General features: G+C 33.5%; 1 protein-coding gene and 1 pseudogene across 1 annotated transcript in view; both read right to left on the bottom strand.

Annotated features, from left to right (window-relative positions):
• LOC144371896 (mitotic checkpoint serine/threonine-protein kinase BUB1-like) overlaps nucleotides 1-14,034 on the bottom strand; it is a 551,680-nt gene that overhangs the window by 298,233 nt on the left and 239,413 nt on the right. The gene's annotated exons all lie outside the window — the stretch shown is intronic.
• On the bottom strand, nucleotides 5,549-6,049 carry LOC144372135 (large ribosomal subunit protein eL24 pseudogene; annotated as a pseudogene).

Genomic DNA, 14,034 nt, shown 5'->3' with positions numbered 1-14,034 from the left:
GAGATAATTTTCTGATTCTTGCCTTTACATCTATTTACTTGAAAAATGTTTATTTATTTTCATGTGTTGAACAAACCCTGCATCACTGGGACAAACCCTACTAATCATGTTGTAATATCTTTTTAATATAATTTTGTATGTTGCTTGCCATAATTTTAATGAGAATTATTACATTTTTGTTCATCAGGAATACTGGTCTGAAATATTTTTTTCTTGATTTGTCTTTATCTGGTTTTTGCATCAGGTTAATAATAGTTTCATAGAAGGAGGTTAGAAGGTTTTGCTATTTTATTTTTCATAAAATAATTTTAGAAAAATTGGTGTTCATTCTTCTTTCAACTTCTTGTAGAACTGGGCTGATAATTCCTCTGATACTGGGTTTATCTTAGTTTTTAGGCTTGTGATAAACCTGGCTTGGGAGAATCAATGTAGTACACTCAAGACTTCAGGCTTTAGAGGAGAAATGACTACCCTAACATTAGCTTGCTTTGACAAATGTTAGTTGTCAAAAAACAATATATTTTTAAACATTTTTTGGTTTTGCCAGGAGAGGACTGACACCTGCAAGACTCCTTTCTTTAAAAATGTGTGTGTGTGTGTATGTGTGTCTCCAGATTTTTGTGGTCACTTAGTAAAACTGCATTAAATAACACAGCCATGACTCCAATTTGGGTATTTTACTCAAGGTTTTTAGCCCAGATCTTAAATTTTTGATCCAAAAAACACTTAAAGTAGCTATAATTTCTATCAGAGTATCTACATGGAAGTATAAAATGATGGGGTAAAATATTTTAATAATCTAACTCTCCAATATTATCAAATTTATTTCCAATGGAATTTAATGTTATTCATACTCTTGACATAATGCTCCTGAAATAAAGGTAAAAAGCTTTGAAATAAATAAAACACATGAGGATCACTCAAGGAAAGTGACAGAGTCCCATGGGAGCAGGATATCTATCATGAAATGCTTCTGAATTAAAAGCTAAGTTCCATGAGAAGTGGAATCAACAATTTTCGTGCACGCACACACATTTGGATAATTACTATAGTAAAATATTTAGGTGTTTGTAAAGTAGGAGAATATAAGAAAAGATCACAGTGTTAAGAAATAGGAAAATAAGGGAAGCACTATCATAAACATCATGCTGAATTTAGCTGGAAATCCAAATGTGAAGCCTAGAGATGTTTTGTAGAAAGCAATGAAGTTAAGCAAATAGACCATCAGTTCTCTTGCTGCTGAGGACAGAATAGAAGGCAATAGTTTACACACATATTTTTAATAAATTCAATAAAAATTCTTCATTTCAAGGGAAACTAATAAACCAGGCTGTGGTAGAAGAAACTGTCAAGTTGAACTTGTTAAACTGTTCTTCACACATCTATGACTGAGAAAGGAAAATGACAATTTCCCATGAATAAATTCAGTAATAACAGAAAGTCTTCTCAGATAAATGGCTACACTTTGAATAATGCTGCAGTATTCCTTAACTCTGGTTAACATCTAGAATAGTCACTCAGTGCCTGAAAGACTCATGGGTACAAAGTAGGTACCCAGGGCTTTGAGTTTTCTTCAAGAAAATTTTTCTTTTTTTCCCAAGCTTTGGCCATCCTGATATCAATGTATGGATTGAGATATTTGGGGCAAAGTTGTACTCTGATGATCCAATTACCTTTCTCTTTAAAACTACCAAAAAAACTTCTATACAAAATGCTTACTTTAAGAGTAGAGGAAGGAGAATAGGGAGAAGGAGAAGGGAGAGAAGAGGAGGAACTGGAGCCTGAAATGGAGTAAATTATATCCCATGCATTTATGATTATGTAAAAACAAACCCAACTATTATGTACAATAATACAAGCAAAAAGTATATATGTAGAGGATGAAGTTGGGACTCAGTGGTAGAGCACTTGCCTAGCATGTGTGAGATACTGGGTTTTATTCTCAGCACCACATATAAATAAATGAATAAATAAAGATCCATCAAAGAAAAGAAAAGAAAATGCTTACTTTACTTGAACACCCAAAGTCTGCTGTCATTCATGAAATGAATTTAAATTGTTTTTGAAAAACATATTTCTTTAAAGTTTTCAGTGAACAAAATCATTCTTTGGTATTTGGGTAAAAAATAAGTAAAAATTCATTTGAAAGTTTAAATATTTTTCAAGAAAAGACAAAATAATTTTAAATTATCATAAACTGCTTTTATTACAGAAAAGTCAGTAATGTGATAGAAAATAATTTGTTTTTTATTTCTGTTGTCATGTTTTGTTTTCTTTTTCTTTTCTTTTCTTTTTTTTTTTTTTTTTTGTGTTCCTAGCAAAACAATGTAAGGCCTCTCACTATACCCCAGATATATATGGCTTGGTGTATAAGAATATAAATTTTTATAAATCCCAAACTAATGTTTCATGTGAGTGTGTATACTCTTACAATATATTTTCAGGTCTTTCAATTGAAAACAGTTTAGAGTAATGATACCCTATATAAATGGATATGCTTCTCATAGAGCTTTATTTTCCAAATGACTAGTTTCTGAGAAGTAAATATGAAGAATGAACTGAGACATATTCTCTTAGAAAGAAATGAAGGAAGGGATGGAAAATGAGAAAAAAGAAGAAAATAACCAATGAAATGAGGAAGGAAGAAAGTAGACAAGAGAGAAAGGAAGGAAGAAATTTAACTAATGGTTTTTCTCATTTGGGAATGGAGATAGGTTAAAGCACCTTCTTCCTGAGGCAGCCAGTTTTTCTTTCAATTTCCCCTTTCCATTGTAGTCTATCTTCTCATTCTCTCACCCTCATCATATTGAATATTTAGCAGATATACATTGTCATTATGAACCAATCTGTGCTTGAAGATAATTTCTTCAGCTACTGTACAGTCCAGCTTGTCCATGAGCATGTAGTTTAAAAACTGTGGAAAAAAATATTGATGCCAGTCATGCAGGATTTTCTATTTCCCATTCTAGAAACCAAAATGAGAACCTCTTCTCTGTTAACCTTGTCTGAGAAATGTAAGGGAAGGTCCTGACTGGCCCTGATCATGTCCAACTCTACTAAATATTGTTGTGAGCATAATGGAACTTGATCTGGAAAGATATGACTCACAGACCATGTTATCTGTTTCTGGTAGGTTAGTGTTAGTAACTACCATAGCTCAGAATTGGAAGATCAACATGGGAAGTGTTAAGTATTATTTTAAAAAATGAAGAAAGATTATGGAGCTCTCAGTATCACCAAATGCCTATTATTTATCTGATCAATAGGACTGTGTTTCTCAGTAATATCACCCACAATTTATCTGCCCCTTAATGTGTATCATCAAACCCCTTTACTTGGACTATCTTCATTTATTTCAACCAGAAGTATATTGGGTAAGAAAAAGAAAGTAATCTCATTTTATAGGTAGCGTATTGGAAGTGAGGTGGACTTAAAAAATATATCAGATAATTTTCTCATGAATATGAGTTTAGTAAAATAAGTTTAGAACATCTTTTTATTAGTATTTTATGATTTACTATCTGTGGAGCAGAGTGATAAATAATTATTTTTATTGATGTATAAGCATCTTTTTAATGTAAGGTACTAGTTTATTCACTAAGGGCTTATGTTCACTGTTCTCTAAGAAGATAATTAAAACAGAAAAAAATAGATTTTCTTGAATTTCTTGTTGGAAAATATCAGCAAAACTTTGCAGAAAAATGTCAAAAGAAAGAAAGAAAGAAAGAAAGAAAGAAAGAAAGAAAGAAAGAAAGAAAGAAAGAAAGAAAGAAAGGGTTTTTGGAAATTATTAATTATCAGTACAAATATTATTGTTGAGGGCCAGTTCTAGGGCCAGATATTTTTGAGGCTAGAAATATCACCAAGCCTTCTTTGATTGTTTTAATGAACAGACTTTATTTTAAGGAGAGTTGTAGATTTACAGAAAAATGAATCATAGAGGACCATGTTCCCATATGCCTTCCCTATTCAGAGTTTCTACTAATATTTTTTTGTATATTACTGACAAACATTTGATGTAAGTACAAAATCAAAATATTTTGCCAATAGTGATGGTACTAAATAATTATTAATGGCAATAATTTAGTTATATATTAATAAATTTTACAATTTTTAAAGCATTGAGAAAGAATAATGTTAATTTTCATCATAATGGCATCTTTCAGAGTAGCTTCACCATGCCAAAAGTTCCTGTTCTTCACCTCTTTAACATCTACTCTGGCTGATTTCTTGGCAATGTTTACCATTTTTAATGTTTGACTTTTCCAGAATGTCATAAATTTGGAATGACATGAATATGGCATTTTAGACAATATATTCTTTCTGGCAATATGTATTAATGATGCCTCCATGTGTATTCATGTTTGATAGTAAATTCATTTTATGAAATTTTTTGAGTGACCCTCCAGTGTTTGGATGTATCAAAGTGTTTACATTAATAAGAGGTAAATGGCTACTGAAATCTCTCTTAGCTGCTTCCTTTTCTTGGCAATCATGAGTGAAGAAGTTGTGGACCTTTGTATCTTGGTTTTGTGGACACTTGTATGTGGACATAGCTTTCAATTCCATCGAATTAACACTGAGAAATACAATTAGCGGGCCATATTAAGTGTATATTGTGATTTTTAAGAAGCTACCAAACTGTCTTCCAGAGTTGCTGTCCAATTTTGCTATCTCAACAGCAATGTATGAGAGTTCTTCTTGTTCCCTATCTTTGACAGCTTTTGATATTGTCAGGTATAAAATTTTATAAATTTTTATAAGTCTGTTTAATTTGTAATTTCTTTTTTTTCTCCCCAAGCCTATTTATTATACCCAACAATTAGAATAATGCCTGAATTTTACATGCACAAGAAAGAAAATTAGTAATCCATTAACTTGGATAATTGGGGATGAAGAAAATGTTGACATGCACCATAATTTTACCTTGAGAAAGCTTGTTTAAGACATGGCTTATGCATTGTTGTATCCTTGCAACTCAGCACAGTTGGGCAGATAATAAAGACATCTATAGAGTACAAACCTGTTCACAAATTATAATAATTTCATATCTCATTACACATTTATTGATCATAAGGCTACTGAGCAGTTTTATTTTATTTGGCACAGCTCTTTCAAAAGTCCTAGCTCAACAAACTAGGACTGGGAATAGGTAAAATATACTCTTATTCAGTGTCCCTGGTTTCAGAGACAGAATATATAGCCAAAATAGAAAGGGGGATGCTATTTTCTGAGAGCAAGAGATTAATACAGCTATCAATTTTTGGCACCATCAAATCAGATAATAGCAAATGGTGGGAGAAGGGGTGTCCCAATGTATAAGTCAAACCCAATAAAAAAACAAATGTGCCCGTCATGGATAGATAAATGACAGGAAAAGAGCATTTGAATAGTAAACTTGGATTAAATCTATGCAAGATTCCACTACTTTCAGTCGCTGTAGTGTGTCCTAAACACATCAAAGCAAAGCTAGCATTAAATCATACATCTTTATTGCCTTATTTTAACATTTTTTCAATTAAAAGGGTTACATGTTTATTTTAAAATCTCATCTGCCAATTAACCATTTTCCACCAACTTGGGGAGCAGAAAACGTCTCAGGTTTCACAGTCTTTTTCTGAGGTGTTGCCTTTGTGGGAGTCTTAGCAGCAGCCATTGCCATCTTTTTAAATGCCTGCTTAGCCTTTTTGTTTGTTTGTTTGTTTTGCTTCCTTGGCAGCCTAAGAGCTTGCTTTCATTGAGCCTTTTAAACTTCTGGTTTCTGATTCCTCTTGGCCATGATATTCATAAGGAATGCACCAGTGATGGCCCTCTGAAATTTGGCTTCACGTTGGGTTTTCTTCTTTTTAATTTCTTCTGACTGGCTCTTTTTGTGCTTTCTTCTGTAGAGGACAGTACAGTTTAGCTGCTGAGGATTCCTCTTGGATAAGAAAGCCAACTCATATTTTGCATTAAGAAACTGGAAAACCTTTCCATCAGTCCTTGCATAGTGACTCCTGTATATGGGGTATATCTTTTACCCACTAAAACTGCACAGCTTGACCTTCATGGTGGTGGCTGCTCTGTAATTTCTTAATGACATATAATATTCAGCATCTTTCCCTATGCTTTCCAAATATATAGTTTTTTTCTGAGGAATATATTTATTTCTTTCATTCAAATTTAAAACAATTGTATTAGGGTAATACTGAAATACAATAAACTATACACATATAATTCATACATTGTCATGTTTGCAGATACCTATTTACCAGTGTAACAATGACCACAATCAAGTTTTTAACATTGATAGTTTATGCAGATGGTTCTTGGTGCCCTGTTGTATTTCTACCTCTTGTTTCCTCCTCCAAGCAGGGGGGGGGGGTACAAAATAAAACAAATACAAACAAAACAAAACAAAACAAAACAAACATAAAATCCTGACTTTGTATTGTGATACATGATACAGTAAATTGGACACCACACAAATTAATTGTCAGAACCTTAGACTGCATAGATAGTGATCTTGGAACAATCAGTCATCCCTCAAACTTAGTTTACTCATCTGTAAGATCAGAAGTCTTCCAATCAGGACTCATGATACTTGAAAGATAAGGACAAAGTGAATAATGAATCAAGAATACTGCCTGACACAGAGAAGGCTCTTGATTTCTAGTATCCAGTGTTACCATCCATGCTTTAGTTTGGTGATGCAGAGTACATGTGGGTGACTATAAATCTATAGTTTTTTTTATTTGTTCTTTTTAGATATGCATGATGATAGAATATATTTTGGCATATTATACATACATAGAATATAACTCATTGTATCTAGGATTCTATTTTTGTGGGTCTACATAATGTAGTTACTGTGGTCATGTGCTCCAATACAAGGATAAGAAAGTTATGACCAGTTTCATACTTCATTTCTGTCACCTCTAGCTATGACTGTATAGACTTCAGTGTTTTAAAGATTTTTTTTCCTTATTGGTGTTATTGAGGTTCAATTTTCATAAAAGAGCTAAAAAAATAAGTAGTGACATTTATACTTTTGTGGTTATAATTACAACAATTATTTTGATTTAAACATTTCAATTACTGAAAATAAATTATATAATCAGTTAATCAACACTCCCTTAAATGCCTTCCAAGCCCCTGGCAACAAACTCTCTCCTTTCTAACTCTATGATTTGCAAATATTGAATATTTAATATAAATGTAGTTATAGCACAGGTGAAATTTCATGTCTGATTTTGTCTACTTTTCTTAATATTTTTGACATTTGTCAACATGGTGACTTGTAACAGAATTTTATTTTTATTGCAGAATAATATTCAAACATATATGGAAGCTATAAAGAGATATAGATATATGAATATGAACATATATATGTACATGTGCTTATTCAGACAAGGATACATATAAATACATAGACACATTTGTTTTCCATTCTTAATGAAAATTTAGATTTTCATATATCTTCTAATGGAAATGGTGATGTCATTGATATTCGTGTTCAAGTGTTTGAATATCTGTTTTCAGTTCATTTGAAAATATAGCTAGAAATAAAATTGGTAGGTCATGTGATAATTCTGTTTAAAATTTTAGTAATTATCAAATTCTTTTCTATACCTACTATACTATTTTTTATATTCTGAACAGAAGTGTGTGGCTTCTAATTGGTTCACATGGTGACCAACACTTCTATTTTTAAAATAGTGCCGGCATTCTCTTGTTCATGAAGTACTCTTTCATGGTATTTATTGTATTTCTGTTGTTCAGTTAGTTGTTGTAGTAGTTTTGTATAGGGAAGTGAACCTCTAAGGTGGTCCACCAACGAGATCCATCTTCTACCTGTTGTGTTCACAGAATCTCACTAAGTTACCCAAGGTTTCCACAAACTTGCAATACTACTGCAGACTCCTGAGTAGCTTTGATATGAGCATTTGCATATTAATAGACAAAAAGAGAAAAGCATCAATATTCCTCTAATAGAATTTCACTGAAAGAAATATCAGGAAATTTAAAGCAGGAAGACAAAAAACATAGACCAAATATGAGTGTCTAAGATACAAAGTACATTAAAATTTACATAAAAAGTTCATAAAACTTTATGATACACAAATGGTGTAAGATACAGTGAAAATTAATGCAAATGTTGAAAAAAACTAATCCATATACAGAAAAAAATTTTCACATACTATTTGTTATCTATTTAAATAACATTGTTGTAATAGAAAATTTTAATTCTATTTTATTGATTTTTATAAGAGGTAAAATTTTCTGAAATAGATAATATTTTAATAAGAATGACAAAGTTGCTTTTGATCAGTTTTGTCAGAAGCAGACTTTTTTCTCCATTTAATTTGCATAGATTTATTATTTGAGTGTCAGCATAAATCAGCACAAAAGGACTGAGCATGCCATGACCATTGATACCAAGCTTTTGAGGACATCTCAAGATGAGATAAGTTGCTCACACTGTGCTTATTAACAGTAAGATGATGGAGTTCAAACAATACTGGATGTCAAAACACATAATGGGCAGCAGAAGGGCATGAATTGCTTTTTTTTTCTGGGGAACTTTATGGAGAAAATCTGAAGCTTTGAAAAAACATGATTGTTGTTTACATCTATGAAAGATTATTATTATGTATCTTCTTGAAAGAACCATACAGCCTCAAAACTAGAGATCACTGAATGCCATCAGTGCAAAAAAAAAGAGCAACCCGTGTTTGTAGTTCATGAGCTGAAAGGAACAGTGGTCAGTGAGAAATAGAAGACCAGGCTGCATTTTATTTGGTCTGGCCACAGTATTAAAAAAACTGGATTGGTATAGGTGGAGATGGTGAGGATTAATAAGAAAACAATTAGCCACTGGAGGGCATTTGTGGTTTTCAATTTGAAGCAAGGCAACTAGGAGCCACAGATGGTGATGGCCTAAAGCACACCCAGCATGTGGGTGGTACAGATGGAGAGTCCCCTCATGACCTAGGCCAGGAAGACATTGGAACTGACATGAACTGTTCTACACTTCTCCAAAATCTGTAGATACCAAAAGTCCCATGTGTAAGGAGCATGAGGATGTGTGTTAGAGTCATGTGGGTGATTGGGAGGTCAGTAATCCTGGGTTTGGGTACCACAAAGACAGTGACAATGTAAAGGCAAAGAAGAAATTTGTCTGCTGAGATTCCAGTTCCAGCTTGAGGATAGAAGGTATTTCTTATGGAAATACAAATGAAATATTTGTTCATATTTATCTGGATTCTTGGAAGAAAAATAGGAGTATTTGATTGCAGCAGGATTTTTATTAATGTGCTTTAAGTCAATCTACTACCCTCTATGTAAAGCAGGATTTTATTCTTTTTTTTTTCTTTTTTTTATTGGTTGTTCACAACATTACAAGGCTTTTGACATATCATATTTCATACATTAGATTGAAGTGGGTTAGGAAATCCCAATTTTACCCAAAATGCAGATTGCAGAATCACGTCGGTTACACATCCGCAATTTTACATAATGCCCTATTAGTAATTGTTGTATTCTGCTACCTTTCCTATCCTCTACTATCCCCCCTCCCCTTCCCTCACATCTTCTATCTCTACCCCCTCTACTGTAAATCATTTCTTCCACTTGTATTATCTTGTCTTCTATCTCTACCCCCTCTACTGTAAATCATTTCTTCCACTTGTATTATCTTGTCTTACCCCTCCTTTCCTTTTATATGTAATTTTGTATAACCCTGAGGATCACCTTCCATTTCCATGTGATTTCCCTTCTTACTCCCTTTCCCTCCCACCTCTCATCCTTGTTTAATGTTGGTCTTCTTCTCGTGCTCTTCTTCCCTAGTGTGTTCTTAGTTACTCTCCTTATATCAAAGAAGATATTTGGCATTTGTTTTTTAGGGCTTGGCTAGCTTCACTTAGCATAATCTGCTCTAATGCCATCCATTTCCCTCCAAATTCTATAATTTTGTCATTTTTTAATGCAGAGTAATACTCCATTGTGTATAGATGCCACATTTTTTTCATCCATTCGTCTATTGAAGGGAATCTAGTTTGGTTCCACAGTCTTGCTATTGTGAACTGTGTTGCTATGAACATTGATGTAGCAGTTTCCCTGTAGCATCCTCTTTTTAGGTCTTTAGGGAATAGACCGAGAAGGGGAATAGCTGGGTCAAATGGTGGTTCCATTCCCAGCTTTCCAAGAAATCTCCATACTGCTTTCCAAGTTGGCTGCACCAATTTGCAATCCCACCAACAATGTACAAGTGTACACTTTTCCCCACATCCTCGCCAGCACTTCTTGTTGTTAGACTTCATAATGGCTGCAAATCTTACGGGAGTGAGATGGTATCTTAGGGTGGTTTTGATTTGCATTTCTCTGACTGCTAGAGATGGTGAGCATTTTTCCATGTACTTGTTGATTAATTGTATGTGCTCCTCTGAGAAGTGTCTGTTCAGGTCCTTGGCCCATTTGTTGATTGGGTTATTTGTTATCTTATTGTCTAATTTTTTGAGTTCTTTATATACTCTGGATATTAGGGCTCTATCTGAAGTGTGAGGAGTAAAGATTTTTTCCCATGATGTAGGCTCCCTATTTACCTCTCTTATTGTTTCTTTTGCTGAGAAAAAACTTTTTAGTTTGAGTAAGTCCCATTTGTTGATTCTAGATGTTAACTCTTGTGCTATGGGTGTCCTATTGAGGAATTTGGAGCCCGACCCTACAGCATGTAGGTCGTAGCCAACTTTCTCTTCTATCAGATGCCGTGTCTCTGATTTGATATCAATCTCCTTGATCCATTTTGAGTTAACTTTTGTGCATGGCGAGAGAAAGGGATTCAGTTTCATTTTGTTGCATATAGATTTCCAGTTTTCCCAGCACCATTTGTTGAAGATGCTATCCTTCCTCCATTGCATGCTTTTAGCCCCGTAATCAAATATAAGAAACTTGTAATTTTGTGGGTTGGTTTCTGTGTCCTCTATTCTGTTCCATTGGTCCACCCACCTGTTTTGGTACCAGTACCATGCTTTTTTTGTTACTATTGCTCTATAGTATAGTTTGAAATCTGGTATTGGTATATTACCTGATTCACACTTCCTGCTTAGCATTGTTTTTGCTATTCTGGGTCTTTTATTCTTCCATATGAATTTCATGATTGCTTTCTCTATTTCTACAAAAAATTCCATTGGATTTTGATTGGCATTGCATTAAACCTATAGAGAGTTTTTGGTAATATCGCCATTTTGATGATGTTAGTTCTGCCTATCCATGAACAGGGTATATTTTTCCATCTTCTAAGATCTTCTATTTCTCTCTTTAGGGTTCTGTAGTTTTCATTGTATAAGTCTTTCACATCTTTTGTTAGGTTGATTCCCAAGTATTTTATTATTTTTGAGGCTATTGTGAACGGAGTGGTTGTCTTCATTTCCATTTCAGAGGACTTGTCGCTGATATACAGAAATGCCTTTGATTTATGCGTGTTGATTTTATATCCTGTCACTTTGCTGAATTCATTTATTAGCTCTAATAGTTTTTTTGTAGACCATTTTGGGTCTGCTAGGTATAGAATCATGTCTTCTGCAAATAGTGATAATTTAAGTTCTTCTTTTCCTATTTTTATGCCTTTAATTTCTTTCGTCTCTCTAATTGCTCTGGCCAGTGTTTCGAGAACTATGTTGAACAGAAGTGGTGAGAGAGGGCATCCCTGTCTTGTTCCAGATTTTAGAGGGAATGCCTTCAATTTTTCTCCATTCAGAATGATGCTAGCCTGAGGCTTAGCAAAGATTGCTTTTACAATGTTGAGGTATGCTCCTGTTATTCCTAGTTTTTTGAGAGTTTTGAACATAAAGGGATGCTGTACTTTGTTGAATGCTTTTTCCTCATCTATCGAGATGATCATATGGTTCTTATTTTTAAGTCTATTGATGTCATGAATAACATTTATTGATTTTCGTATATTGAACCAGCCTTGCATCCCAGGGATGAATCCTACTTGATCATGGTGCACAATTTTTTTGATATGTTTTTGTATTTGATTCACCAGAATTTTATTGAGGATTTTTGCATCTAGGTTCATTAGAGATATTGGTCTGTAGTTTTCTTTCTTTGAAGTGTCTTTGTCTGGTTTCGGAATCAGGGTGATGTTGGCTTTGTAGAATGAATTTGGAAGTTCTCCTTCTTTTTCTATTTCCTGAAATAGCTTGAAAAGTATTGGTATTAGTTCCTCTTTAAAGGTTTTGTAAAACTCTGCTGTATACCCATCCGGTCCTGGGCTTTTCTTAGATGGTAATGTTTTGATGGTTTCTTCTATTTCCTCAATTGATATTGGTCTGTTTAGGTTGTCTATATCCTCCTGACTCAATCTGGGCAGATTATATGACTTAAGAAATTTATCGATGCCTTCACTATCTTCTATTTTATTGGAGTATAAGAATTCAAAATAATTTCTGATTATCTTCCGTATTTCTGAAGTGTCTGTTGTGATATTGCCTTTTTCATCCCATATGCTAGTAATTTGAGTTCTCTCTCTTCTTCTCTTCGCTAGCATGGCTAAGGGTCTGTCAATTTTATTTATTTTTTCAAAGAACCAACCTTTAGTTTTGTCCATGTTTTCAATTGTTTCTTTTGTTTCGATTTCATTAATTTCAGCTCTGATTTTAATTATTTCTTGCCTTCTACTTCTTTTGCTGTTGTTTTGCTCTTCTTTTTCTAGGATTTTGAGATGAAGTATGAGATCATTTATTTGTTGTTTTTTTCTTTTTTTAAGGAATAAACTCCAAGCAATGAATTTTCCTCTTAGAATTGCTTTCAATATGTCCCATAAATTCCGATATGTTGTGTCTGTGTTTTCATTTAACTCTAAGAATTTTTTAATTTTCTCCTTGATGTCTTCTCAAACCCATTGATCATTCAGTAACCTATTGTTCATTCTCCAAGTGATGCATGATTTTTCCTTCCTTCTGTTATCATTGATTTTCAGTTTTATTCCATTATGATCAGATAAGATGCATGGTATTATCTCTACTTATTTATATTGTCTAAGAGTTGCCCTGTGACATAATATATGATCTATTTTTGAGAAATATCCATGTGCTGCTGAGAAAAAAAGTGTAACTGCTTGATGTTGGGTGGTATATTCTATATATGTCAATTAAGTCTAGGTTGTTAATTGTGTTATTGAGTTCTATAGTTTCCTTATTCAACTTTTATTTGGAAGATCTGTCCAGTGGTGAGAGAGGTATGTTGAAGTCTCCCATGATTATTGTATGGTGGTCTATTAGACTCTTGAACTTGAGAAGAGTTTGCTTGATGAACATAGCAGCACCGTTGTTTGGGGCATATATATTTATGATTGTTATGTCTTGTTGGTGTATGGTTCCCTTGAGTAGTATGTAGTGTCTCTCTTTATCCCTTTTGATTAACTTTGGCCTGAAATATATTTTATTTAATATGAGTATGGACACTCCTGCTTGTTTCTGCAGTCCATATGAGTGATATGATTTTTCCCAACCTTTCACCTTCAGTCTATGTATATCTTTTCCTATCAAATGCATCTCCTGTAGGCAGCATATTGTTGGGTCTTGTTTTGTGATCCATTCAACTAGCCTGTGTCTCTTAATTGGTGAGTTTAAGCCATTAACATTTAGGGTTATTATTGAGATATGGTTTGTTCTTCCAGCCATATTTGTTTATTAATGCTACTAAACCTGATTTGTTTTTCTCTTTGATTATTTTCCCCCTTTACTGTCCTACACCCCACTGTTGGTTTTCATTGTTGTTTTCCATTTTCTCTTCCTGTAAAGTTTTGCCAAGGATTTTTTGAAGAGATGGTTTCTAGCTGCAAATTCTTTTAACTTTTGTTTATCGTGGAAGGTTTTAATTTCATCTTCCATCCTGAAACTTAATTTCACCAGATACACAATTCTTGGTTGGAACCCATTTTCTTTCAGTGTTTGAAATATGTTATTCCAGGATCTTCTAGCTTTCAGAGTCTGTGTTGAAAGATCAGCTGTTATCCTGATTGGTTTACCCCTAAATGTAATTTGCTTCCTT

Source organism: Ictidomys tridecemlineatus, chromosome Y (genome assembly GCF_052094955.1).
Source record: "Ictidomys tridecemlineatus isolate mIctTri1 chromosome Y, mIctTri1.hap1, whole genome shotgun sequence".
Taxonomy (NCBI): domain Eukaryota; kingdom Metazoa; phylum Chordata; class Mammalia; order Rodentia; family Sciuridae; genus Ictidomys; species Ictidomys tridecemlineatus.
Note: the sequence above shows the minus strand (reverse complement) of the source record. Positions and strands in the feature narration are given on the sequence as shown.